At 41.9% G+C, this 13,678-nt stretch overlaps 1 long non-coding RNA gene across 1 annotated transcript; it reads left to right on the plus strand.

The window, feature by feature from the left end:
• Positions 1-1,848: 1,848 nt before the first annotated feature.
• LOC143434142 (uncharacterized) lies at positions 1,849-5,712 on the plus strand. The gene is made up of 3 exons (XR_013103422.1): positions 1,849-1,985; positions 3,862-3,951; positions 5,581-5,712. It is a non-coding gene; the product is annotated as an uncharacterized LOC143434142 (long non-coding RNA).
• The last annotated feature ends 7,966 nt before the right edge of the window (positions 5,713-13,678 follow it).

A 13,678-nucleotide genomic window follows, 5' to 3' on the forward strand; every position in this document is an offset into this window, starting at 1 on the left:
TAATTATAGAATGGAAAGTTTGAAGTCCACCACACACAGGCTTTATCACAGCAAAAATAGCACATACACAGGGAGCACAGCATACAAAATAAGTCATAGCTCACTGAATTAACACCGTGTGTGTGTGTGTGTGTGTGTGTGTGTGTGTGTGTGTTGGCAGAGCAGCATTTGCCCCTGGGAGTGTCCAGATGGTCTGCAGCTCCTTTCTCGGGACAAACTCTGACCTATATACAATTGTGGAAAAGTGCAGGCACAGAATAAGGCCTGGAAGGAATGTCTGGCAAAGCAGAACAAGACCACAGGGACAGGTAAGTAGAGGAAGAGGAACTCAAAAGGGCCAAAGAGCCTGCTTGTTCAAGTTCTGCTTGCAGAGCTGCCTTTAGTAGCTAGCTAAATGATACATAAACAGCAGGGAGAAAAGAATAAGACTCGTTCATTCCTGACATGAATCTAGAGCCCCATGTCTCTGTCCACCATTTGCCTCTTTTCCCAGTCCCTGTGCTGCCCACTGCTGGACCAGCTGGGGCCATTTTGTTTGTTTGTTTGTTTTGTTTCTGTTTTTTTTTTTTTTTTTTTTTTTTTTTTTATGTTTTTAGTAGGGTGTTGGACAGGGCTTGATTGGACCTGGCAGGATACACTTTGTGGGTTGGGTCATTTTAAATGACAACAAGAACCTGACTGGGTGAGATAAGGTTGGGGGCCCTATAAAGTTTCTCTTGGGGTTGGGTTGGCCTGGGTTTAGTGAGAGTGAGTTAGCCCATCCATCTTACCAGAGACAAACAAACAAAAAACAAACAAAACCCAAACCCTCCAATAGGGCTTCTTTCAACGAAGAACCTGGAAATAAGCCTTCTCAATTCAAAAATTAATTGGAGCCAGATATGATGGCACACACTTTTATTCTCAGAACTTGGGAGGCAGAGGCAGGTGGATTTCTGTGAGTTTGAGGCCAGCCTGGTTTAGGTAATAAGTTCTAGGACAGCCAGGGTGCATAATGAAATCCTGTCTCAAAAAAAGTGGGGGGTAGGAGGGAGAGTGGTGTTTTGAATAAGAATGGTTCTCATAGGCTCATAGATTTGAATGCTTGGTTACCAGGGAGGGGCATTTGTAGAGATAATCTCTTATGTACTACGCAAAAAAGCATTCACTTGTCAATAAAAAGCTACTGGCCAGTGAGCTGAGGCAGGATTAGAAGGTGGGACATCCAGGAGAGAAAGGGGAATTCTGGGTTTGAGTCAGGCTGGAGAGATTTGCTGAGACACAGAGGAAGACAACTGCATGAAAGTGAAGACCAGGTAACCAGCCATGTGGCAGGACTTAAACTAGAATAGACAGGATAATTGTTATGAGCTGGTTGGGGAACAGGCCCAAGCTTATGGCCTAAGCATTTATTCATAAATGTAATTAAGTCTCACAGCTGTTATTTTGGGGAACTTTATGTGTGGAAGGGAAACCCTGCAGTTATAAATGGTGCCCAATATGGGCCAGACTTAGCAAGAACCAGGCTTAAGGCGTGAACAAGCACTCCCTGGAAACAAAGCCGGTTTGCAGATATGGGGAACTGAAGCCAAATGTATTTCACAGGCGTGGTTCCTTTGAGAGAAATTGCTGCTTTGCAGCAAAGCTGGCTGCTGGGGAGAGTGGAGAGTTGGAACCTCAGTATCTCCTCACAGGAAGGCGCTTCCAGAGCCAGAGGCAGTTTCCTAGCTGGGCTGGGAGAGGCTAAGGAGAAAGCTAAGTGGCCTGTGAGAAAACCACAACCCAATTCTGGTCCACGTGAGAGAAGTCTGTAATGGTGGAGCCAAAACAGGTGGCAACAGGCTGCAGCCCAAACCAACAGAGGCAGCTATCCAGCCCAAAGTAGGTGGAGGGCAGAGGTGCCGGCCCTAAGGGCTTGGAGTCAACCACCACTCCAAGAACAGGCTGAGAAGCTCCAGAGACAACACGCAGAGGAAATCCAAGCCCAGACACAAGCCCCTGACCAGGTAAATATCTTTGAAATTGTGCTAAATGCTAAAGAAAGAATATATAAATAAAGAATATAAGTATATATAATGTTATACAACATTTTAATATAATAAAATATAAAAACAGTCATAGGAAGAGAGTCTCTAAAGGAAGGAAAGAATTGGAGATTAGAAAAGAAAAATATTCTCTATGTTAAAAATGGAGAGAAATGCTGGGCAGTGGTGGCGCTCGCCTTTAATCCCAGCACTTGGGAGGCAGAGGCAGGTGGATTTCTAAGTTCGAGGCCAGCCTGGTCTACAGAGTGAGTTCCAGGACAGCCAGGGCTACGCAGAGAAACCCTGTCTCGAAAAACCAAAAAAAAAAAAAAAAAGGAGAGAAACACAATGACACATGCATCTGGATCTCATTTGATTTTGTTTCACTTATCAGAATACAAGTAATTATTTTCAATAATGATAACAATTTTATATATAATCTTTAAAAGAGATCAAAATAAAGCAAACTTAAAGAATGAAAGAATTGAGAAATGGATTAGGGGTTAGAGGATTCTTTAAATCAGAATTTTAAAAAGTCAGAAGAATCCAATGTGGAATCTACAATAACAGCAAAAAGAATAATTCCAGATAAGAAAAGATCGACCAAAGCTTACAGAATGGCAGCCTGAAGAGATGTAAGAGTAACGCGCTTCAGCTATAAACCAGCGTGGGCAGACTGGATATTATATATCCATATTTATATCGTCAGGGATCAGTTATAAGATGAAGATCTGTATGCTGAGTTAAAAATACAAATTCAAAGCTGTCTCAAAAAAACAAAACAAAACAAAATACAAATTGAGTTTATTGAAGTCACCTTAGAGCAATGTCATACATTTTGTAGCGTTTGGAGGATTAAGATATATACATGTGTTGGTATATCACACTATTGATACATATTCAGAATTCCAACGGGCTTTAGCCTTGAATTCTGAAGATGAATCTGAGATTGCACATTTATTGGAGATGATGGCTATTGGGGTCCAGCAGTTGCCCCACAAACCACATGTACACCCATCTCGGTCAGATAGGGATAGATTATTGAACATTAACCCCAGGACTTACTGATCAGGGATGCAGACCAGACTTGGGAGCTGACCGTGACCATGAATGTTTCCCAGGGACAGTTTATAAAGGCAAAAACCACAGTGAGTTCATGTGCAAGTGCAAGAAGCACTGCCCAGTGGTCGGCTCTGACTCAAGCTATTTTGGCTGGATAGACAGAGCAGTTCTAACTGACCTTTATTCTGATTGGTCCTAAGTGGGGCTTGTTGTGGAATTTCTTAGGGTTAACAGACCTCACAAGATACAGAGCATAACAGGGTGTGTGGTCAGCATGGCCCTGCTCTGAGTCAAGCTGTTTTCCTGTGTCAGTAACAATACGAAATGATGGCAGGCTGGAACAGAATGGCTGCGGTGCTGGGGAGCAGGCTCCAAGAATGGCTGCATCGGCAGTGCCTTTACACGTAGAAGCTGATGATACTCCAGCATGTACGTCCATTACAATACAATACAACAGTATTTTAGACATTATGGCATGAGACACGTTACAGATCTACCTTACAATCCCACGGGCTAAGCAACTGTAGAGAGAGCTAACAAGACTTTAAAAGAAGATGTTCTTAGAACACAAGTGAGGTTTGAGATCTCCCAGAGATAGATTAAATAATGCTTTATTGACTTTAAATATTTAAAGTGTTAATGAGATAAATAACATAAATGCTAAACTAAACTAAAATTTATCAAGGACTGCTGAATTAGATCAGCAGTGATACATGAGGCTCTAAATGTATAGTCTCAGAAGGGAAGGAAGGAAATATGTTCCTTTGGGGGAGAGATTTTACATTTGTTTTCACAGGGCAAGAAAGATTATGGATTCGTTCCAAACTGATAATCAGACTTGAAGATAGTGGCTGGAAATGAGAAATTGTGAAGACCAACAAAACAGGTAAATTATATGTTGATCTCTCTACATGGGAGCAGCTCTGAGGCCGTCTGGGACATGAAAATGTCTCCAGCCAGAACTTCAGCTATGCATAGACAATAATTGTGGGCTAAGGAATACTCAAGACTTATCATGCCATCCTTTCAAATGGCATGGATAGAAATTTACATTTCAGTTTGGTTATACAGTCCAAACTAATTCTTAAAGAAAGACAGATGCCTTATATGCTCGCACAGTGGACAGTCATCTTTACCTGAGTTGAGCATACTGCACATTCTACACATATGTTATTTCAGAAGTGTATATTGCCCGTGAGAGTTTTATGTCTGCATACACCCATAAAGCCAATGCAACCCCAAAACATTCTCCTTGAGGCTGAGATGCTGAGGCATATTTATTCCAGCATCCTGCTTGATCCAACCGCAGACTGCCTGAATAGCTGTTTCATCAAAACTGACTTCCAGGACAGCTTCAAAGAAAGCTGCTGTGGTGGTTTGAAAAGGTTTGGCCCCCGTAGACTCGTGTTTGAATGCTTGGCCTATGGGGAGTAGGACTATTAGGGGTTGTGGCCTTGTTGGAGTAGGTGTGGCCTTGTTGGAGTTTGTCACTGTGGGGGGTGGGCTTTGAGGTCTCCTCCTATGCTCAGACTCTACCCAGTGCAGATGAGACCCTCCTCCTGCATGCCTGTGGATCAAGATGTAGAACTCTCTGCTCTTCTAGTACCAAGTCTGCCTGGACACTGTTTACAGGATATTTGGACCTGTTTCTAGTTGTGATGTGGCTCAGCCCTTAGCACATACCTTTAACCCCTCTGCTGGAACACAGACACACCCTTAGTATTTACCTTCAATCCCAAACAGTGAAGGGAAAGTTAGCTTGTAAAAGGGAGCACCCATGTTTGTGCGTGATGTCGAATTGAGTGGCAGACCAAGGGACAAATCAGAGAAAAATTTGACAGAATAGGATATGCCCAACTCTCAGGAGAAGAGAGAGGAAAGGGAAGCTGTTTAGGGAGGGACAGCACAGGAGGAGGAGAGCACAATAGAGGAATACAGTGGAGTTTGTGGAGAGCAGTACAGTAGAGTTGAGACGGAGAGTAGAGCAGCACAGAGAGGGAGAAGGAGGCAGTGTTACAGGGAGTTTTACAGAGACAGAAGAGAGAACAGCTAGACATAGGCAGAGACAGAGCAAGCAAAAGAATGAGAAAGAGCCAGAAGATTAGAAGAGTTTGCTAGAATTAGTTTGAGGTCAAGCAGAGCAATTTAGAGGTCCAGAAAAGATCCAGATTGAATCAGTCAGCTGGGAGAGTACTTTGAGCCAGAACAGCTGAGTTGAACCAGACAGACAGATGAGAAAAGAACTAGGAAGGGGTAAGCTTCTTCAACAGTATACCTCAGAGGCTGAAAATATTCTAGGCCTAAATAAGATCGTATAGAGGCTAGAATCTTCCAGGACTGGGCCCTAGGTTAGCAGACAGAAGCAGTAGGCCTCCCAGACAGAAATAAGTTATTTTTCTAGGACACCGCCATGCTTCCCACCATGATGCTAATGGACGGAACTTCTGAAATTGTAAACCATTGATGAAATGGTTTCCTTTATAAAAGTTATCTTGGTCATGCTGTCCTTTCACAGCAATGGAAACCCTAACTAAGGCAGCTGCTGACCCCAGATGACCCCAATTCATCCAGTGTCACAGACTGTTCAGCCCTGAACTTCCTCAGCATGCAGAGACTGGACAGCAAGCTAGCTTTCTTAAGACTGACCCATTTTCTAGGGGGCCTCCAAAGGAAAATGATGCCCCAAGTCAACAGTAAGCAACTGAAGAGAGTGAAGCCCCTGTTCCCAAGAGGTGGGTCGGATGGTTTTCAGTCGTTTAATGGATGATACTTTGTGACCCTCCCTGCCTCTGGGGATCATCAGCCAATATAAGTCCACAAAGGCAAAGGGACCAGAGATGACTGAATTGGGGGTGTGGGGGAGGAGAGGAGTTTAGAAGCCCACACTGGGACCAGCCATGGGAAGGCAGATCAACTTTATTTGGGGATGGGCATCAGAGAATGCAGGATGGGCAAAGGTCATTGGCTGAAAGCTTAAGATAATGTGCCTCATTAGCATAGAGAGGCACTTCAGGGCTCTCTAGCTGAATGGGTGCTAGCTGAATGGGTTCTTATGAAGAGAAGGCAAGTTGAACCTGCGATTTTAACCATTCTGCAGGTAGAGGCATGATGGGGATTTTGAACTCCCCAGACAAGGTCAGAGAGGGGCAAACCCTGCCAGTGAAGGGAGACCTCTAGATTGCACCGAGCAGACAGTGGTAGACCTATTAATTAGCAGGGGTTTCCCACAATGAATATATCATTTAAGGGCAGTGGTTACCAGTTGTTATGGTCTTGGACAAGGAGGAATCAAAATGAGGGAGGTTAGATTCAGGATTTCTTTTTCTTTCCTCTATCCTTTCCTATCTAGTGATAGGGGGAAAACTAGGGGATGTTGGGGGGGGGGATGAAAAGAGAAAGGGGGATATAGGAATATTAAGAATAAAGAGTAGATTCTTGAATCTACTCTTAAACTATAGAGCTGCTACTAGTCAAAAATCTTATATTGCTATAGATCTTTGTATAGCAACACAAAATTCAAAATTAAGGTTATATTTGGTTACATTTGTATAGATCTTTGTATATTGGTACAGATTAGGATTATATTTTGCTACAACATTACTATGTATATATATTTCAACTCTTGTTTAAGATATTGTACCTATGCAATGTTAAGTTCTAATTCTTTTGAAAGCTGCTATTACAAACTCTTTAGGATAATTAAATGAAAGTTAATAGATAATCAGACTTATGGTCATGTTACATACTAGTCTAGTTTATTATGGAAATATGTTTCCAAGGTTGAACAGATAGTAAACAAGCAATGTTTGTTTATTCAGAGATACTATAGCTAGATGGTCCTCAGAAACCTCAGAGATCCACAATATGGCATTTAAAAATGTTTTATCATTAAAAGGGTTTTATGACAATGAGACAGTTCTCCTCCTGGCAGATGATGAGTCTCCTCATGGAGTTTGCTTTGTATGTGGCAAACTAGCCACTGGGCAAGAAACTGCCCTTGCTTCAACTGCTGACAGTATGCTGTCCAAAATGGACAAATGGATGCAGAGAAGTCAACTGCTGAGCTTTGCCAAGATAGGGTAAGCAGTCCTTCATAATTCCTTTTCATAGAAAAGTCTGTCAGACATTTTGGGCCAGAAGGCTGAAGATGATGCTCCAATGACACAGGGAAATTTGGGGAGACACTCTAGGCATCCAGCTGTCTCTGTCATTTCTATAGTTTTAGAAGCTGCTTGCCTGCACTTCCTGCACACTCGGGTGATCTTTATTCCTTCTCAAGTCTCTGATGGAGTTGAAGAGTAGATAGTTATAGTCTCACAGTTAAGCTTAAGTTGTTTAGGATTTAAGAAAATGTTCTTAAGGTCTAAGAAGATGTTTTTAGGTTGCTAATGCAAGTTATAATAGAAATTGATTTAAGTAAAGAAATCTGAACTCACCACGATAGTATACATAATAGAATACTTTCTCCAAGGTTGCCAAATATATATGAACTGGACATTGTGAATATAAATCTTATTTGATAGTTTTCATAATTATTATTGTATATAGTTTATTGTTATAAGAGAATTTATTGGACTAAAAAGAGAAACTATAGAGATAGTTTCTTGTATACTATGTAAAAGCATTCACCTGTCAATTGGTCAATGAGCTGAGGCAGGATTAGAAGGAGAGAGAGAGAGAGAGAGAGAGAGAGGAATTCTGGGTTTGAGTCAGGCTGGAGAGATTCACCTATACACAGAGGAAGACAGCTGCATGAAAGTGAAGACCAGGTAACCAGGCACGTGGAGAGACTTGGACTAGAGTAAACAGGATAATTAAGTTTATGAGCTAGTCAGGGAACAGGCCCAAGTTTATGGCCTGAGCATTTATTCATAGGTATAATTAAGTCTCACAGTTGTTATTTCAGGGAACTTATGTGCAGGTGGGAAGCTTGCAGTTACAAATGGCACCCAACATGGGGCATAGAATCAAGGCTTAGAGCCTGGAAAGTTCCTGGTGGAAGGAGTGAACAAGCATTCCCTGGAAACAAAGCAGGTTCCTAGGTAGATATGGGGAACTGAAGGCGGCTCTCTGAAGTGAGCCTCTGCTGGCAGTGGAAGCCTGGCTAGGCAAGTGGGTCCAAGATCCAACAATGAGTGATTCCAGGTAGAGAGCCTTTCCCCAAGTGTTACAGGTCAGTAAAAACAGCCAGTCTCAGATGATCCTTGGTGAAATAACTTGTGTGCTTTAGTACAGGTGGACAGGAGCTATATGAGCCTTGGGGAGTGGGGTGGGATTTTAGGGGTAAATACATTCTATTGGCTGAAGCTGTGATGCTGGTGATGTTCTATTTGTGTGGGGAAGAGTTCCAGCTGCAATGCTTCACCTTACAATCCCATGCCCATTCTTCTGATGGCACACATGGCCCATGTGCCCTACAGATGGGTGCAGGGCATGTGGGGGTGAGGTGTCTGGAGGTAAGACTAATAGGAGAGCACCAGAAGAGCAGCGGCACCAGAAGTCAGCACAGTTATCATTTGCTGTGAAGGTTGCTGCATAGAGACAGTGTTTCTTTTATATAGAGATACTTTCAGGCAAGAATGTTAAAGTGGCAATAAACCACATTGAAGGCTTAGGTGTGTGTGTCCTCAGGTGTGGCTCACTCCTCTCTGCATAGTTCCTGGGCCTCAGAAATAGGACTTCTATTTTGTAATGTTAACTTTTGTTTTTAGTAAAGATATCCTAACTTCCTGCATTTCTGTGATCTAGGGTTTTACCTTATCAACTGTAGTCTTGCCATGGATACAGTGGTCACCATCCTGTGGTCTCATTTAAGTTGCTTAGCAACCTCTCCTTGTTAATAATCTCATAACTCAAAAACTGTTCATATGTCTATTGTTAAGATAAATGAAATGAATAAACTCATTTAAGATGCTCGCTTTGAAAAGTCCTGGTTTTATTTATTTATTTATTTTTCTGTTTGTTGAATTGTTTTGTTCTCGTCAACTTGACACAAGCTAGTCATCTGAGAAGGGAGAACCTCAGCTGAGAAAACCCTTACATCAGATTGTCCCATAAGCAAGCCTGTGGGCCGTTTTCTTCATCAGTTACTGATGTGGAAGAAGCCAGTCCACTGTGGGTGGTGTCCCCACTGGAGAGGGTTCTGGGCTGTATAAGCAAACTGAGGAGCAAGCTAGTCAGGGGCACTCCTCCATGGCTCTGCTTAGATTCTGTCTACAGGTTCCTGCTCTGACTTCCTTGATGATGGACTGTAAACCAAACACACCCTTTCCTTCCAAGTGGCTTTTGGTCATTTATCAGAACCATAGAAACACTAAGCCACACACACACACACACACACACACACACACACACACACACACACACACACACACGTGTTCTTGGATGAGCCTCACTCCTTTCCTGAGCATCCTTCTGTGCCCAAATCTGTGTTTCAAATATCTTTTAATAAACTCTAACATACTGGCTTGTCCTGAAAATTCCTTTCTTCAGTGAGGCCAAGAACCCAGTTTTACCTGAGTGGACATCTCTGAAAAGAGTTCCTCAGGTTGCTGGGCAAGGTGCCAAGAGTAGTGTGGAGCTGGGTCTCTACCCCAGTTGCTGCTGTCTGTGAGAACAGGTTTGGAGGTTGTCATAGATTGCATAATGCCCAGAAGAAATGTCTTCATGTTACATAGCAAAGATACATAAGTCCTTTCTCTCCTGTGTGGGGAACCAGAGCAGCAAAATAAGTGTAAGCATCCCTGCACATATGGGATGGTAGGGCACAGGGAAGCTTACAGGTACTGTAGGAGCTAAGTAAAGCATTAACAGCACACAACCCCCTTGCTTGTACCACTTTACGGAGGAGAGCAGGATGAACAGCTTATGAACTGGGGAAGCTTGCTATCTGAAATACACAGTTCTCTCAGCTACATTTTATGGAATGCCATCATGTTAAAAATTCTGTCATGTTTCTTCTGCAACATATGTTTGACTTTTTGGTTTGAGCCTTATCTGTTTCCATTTTGGAACAATTCTTAGGACAAAGTCCATCTTTAGTTAAAAACATTTTACTCATAATTTCCTTTTCCTCTCTTCATCCTCTTACTAGGACATTTTCACCCTGTTTGCTTTGTTAACAAAATATACTAATGATCTAGTCATGAGACAGCCACATATCAAACTAAATTTCCAACTTTTCAAGAGATAGCTGAATCCAAACTGGATGTATAACAGAACGGAACAAACTACATCATTTATCCATATGTAGCTAAGCTGCAAGCTCCTATTTTTGTACAAGGTTTTATATAGATTTTATTAATGCTTGAGGTTTTGAAAAGCTCTTACATTTTTTCCCCCTCTTTGGTCTCACATGAATCTAAGGATAACAAAAGGTTATCTGTATTCATGGCTGACCAAGATAACAACATTTTAACCATTTTGATTAGCAAAACTATCTTAGAATGGGAAAAAAGGCAGAAAAAAAAAACCAACAACAAAAACCCACATAAAACAGCTGATGTTAGAAAAGAGAAGGCAGGAAGAGGAGCGCTTACAGAGTGTGGGGATGGAGTAACCCCTTCTTGAGCAGGGTTCTTCTCCACCATCCCTTATGGTCCTTAAGAGATAATATCAGGCCAAGGATTCTAGGGGTTCTTGGTCAGAGAAAGACTTCAGTGACAGAGACAGCAGCAGAGGTTTAATGAGAATTCATTTATTTGAGCAAAGTAAAAGTGTACCACCATTTTTCTGATGAGAGAGATGTGTGTTTCCAGTGTGTATTTGGAAAACCTGATTAATTCTGAAGATTTTCTCTTAGTCATAGATTTTCAGCAATTTGAGTTGAGTGCTTTGGATCTATGGATGCAATAATCATTTGAATATAAAAGGTCCCGACAGGCTCATGAGTTAAACCCTTGGCTCCAAGCTGGTGGTGCTATTTTGGTAGTTTCTGTGAACTATTCAGTTGCTGCCTACTGGGAGGATGTGCACTGAAGGGTTGCCTTACTATGTGCTTCCTGTCTATAAAGAGGTGAATAACCTATTCCTCTACGAGTTCTCACTGGCTTGAGTTCTGGGCAGGTGCACAGGATCAAGCAGCCTCTGATAAACCATGAGCCACAATGAAAATTTGCTTTTATAAGTTATGTTCCATTTATGTAGCTGAGTGGATTACAAGCCTTAGACAACCAAACTTAACTCAAATTGTGCGTGGTGTGTGTGTGTGTGTGTGTGTGTGTGTGTGTGTGTGTGTGTGTGTAGAAGCCAGCGGGCGACCTTGGCTGTTAGCTTATTTTCAGTCTCTTGTTCAGTGCTGCCTGTGTCAGGCTAGCTGGCCTTTCAGCTCCCAGCAATTCTCTTCTCTGCCTCTTGTCACTCATTAGAGGCATGCTGAGATCAAATCAGATGCACACTATCACATCTGACACTTATGTGGATTCCATGTATCCAGTCTCCGATTGTCAGGCTGGTGCAGCAAGTGCTTCAGCCACTCCCCCCTCCCCCCCATCCCGCCATGTCCTTTATAAGTGCTTTAACCACTTGTAAAAGGAAAGCTTGATCTCTCTTCTTTGTTACAGCTTGCATTAAAAAAGTTTCATTCTTACTATTTTTAATTACATGCATACTTGTATGTATCTGGGGATAGGGTATGTGCGTAAGTGCAGGTGTCTTCTCCAGGCCCTTAAGATTAATTTTTAAACCTACAAACAAGTTCCACTTGTTTCTTCTTTATGACTCCATTTGCTGGCCATCATGTCCATGTTTTTTAATATATACGTGATTATAAAAGCTCTCATTCTGTCCTGTGTGGGTCAGTTTGGAGTAAGTTTTTCCTCTTAAGTTTCCACTGATTTGTTGCAGGTCTAGCATGGTTTTGTTTTATATATATATATATATATATATATATATATACACAATATATATATATTGTATATATATATAAATATATATATTTATAGAAATATATATATATTTCTTTACAGTTTTTCATTATATGATGTTTCTAAAGATTTATTTCTATTTTATGTGTATGAGAGTTTTGCCTTCTTGTGCGTCTGAACATCACACATGCTGGTGCCAGAGGAGGTGGTGAGCCTTCATTCGGGTGTTGGGAATCGAACCCTATGTAGCGTCCACATTGACTGCAAACTACCCATATAAGAGAATGTTCTCTGTGTGTCAGTATTTAACTCTTCCAAAGCCTAACTCTTAGTTTTTTAAAGGCAATTAAGAGACAAATTCAACTCAGTAGTAAAGTGCTCGCCTAGTGTGTACAGACATTGGATTTGATTTTTAGTACATACAGGTACACACATGGACATACACACATGATACAAAATCAATCAATCAAACAAACAAACAAAAAACACTGAAGTTTTAAGCCAGGTACAGTGGTTCATGCTTGTAGACTCAGTACTTGGGAGGCTGAGGCAGGTGGATCTCTGTGAATTCAAGGCCAGCCAGGTCTACATAGGACAGCCAGGTCTACATAGACAGACTTTGTTGTTGTTATTATTCTTTTGTTTTTTCGAGACAGGGTTTCTCTGTGTAGTCCTCTGTCCTGGAACTCACTCTGTAGATCAGGCTGTTCTTGAACTCAGAGATCCACCTGCCTCTGTCTCCCAAGTATTAGGAGCCACCACTGCCTGTTGAGAGACCATATTTTTTTTTAAATTAGTATACCCCAAATCTTTTATATAAGCGAGGCTATACTATATGCAATCCTATGCCATGTCCTATACCATGTTTTTTTTTTATTTAGTGTCATATATTTATAACTTTCCTATAATTTTATATAGTCTTTGAAAACATGGTTTTAATGAGTTATATACCATTTGCTCATATACCATTAGGTAATAAATTTTTAAAATTTCTTATTTTTCAGGATTAGATGTTTAGATTTGCTTTACATTTTTCCCATTAATTTATTTACTCAGTTAACATCCCAATCTCAGTCCTCTTTCCCCCAGTCTCTCTCCCTGTACTAGCTGGTTTTGTGTGTCAATTTGACACAAGCTGGAGTTATCACAGAGAAAGCAGCCTCCTTGAGGAAATGCCTCCATGAGATCCAGCTGGAAGGCATTTTCTTGATTAGTGATCAAGGGTGGGAGGGTCCATTGTGGGTGGGGCTGGTAGTCCTGGGTTCTATAAGAAAGCAAGCTGAGCAAGGCAGGGGAAGCAAGCCAGTAAGTAACATCCCTCCATGGTCTCTGCATCAGCTCCTGCCTCCAAGTTTATGTCCTGTGTTGAGTTCCAGTCCTGACTTCCTTTGGTGATGAACAACAACGTGGGAGTGTAAGCTGAATAAACCTTTTCCTCTCCAACTTGCTTCTTGGTCATGGTATTTTGTGCAGGAATACAAACCCTAACTAAGACACCCTCACAAGTATCTCCTCCCATCCCCCTTTCCCTTCTCCTTTGAGAAGGGGGAGGCCCATTCTGGCACTTCATCACTGCAGGACTGGGCAAATCCTCTCCCACTGAGGCCAGACAAGGCAGCCCAGTCAGAGGAACAAGATCCATAGTAGGCAACAGAGTCAGGGACAGCCCCTGCTCCAGTTGTTGGGGGAACCACATGAAGATCAAGCTGTACGTCTGCTACATATGTGTGAGGAGGCCTAGGTCCAGCC

This window comes from Arvicanthis niloticus, chromosome 13 (genome assembly GCF_011762505.2).
Source record: "Arvicanthis niloticus isolate mArvNil1 chromosome 13, mArvNil1.pat.X, whole genome shotgun sequence".
Lineage (NCBI taxonomy): Eukaryota > Metazoa > Chordata > Mammalia > Rodentia > Muridae > Arvicanthis > Arvicanthis niloticus.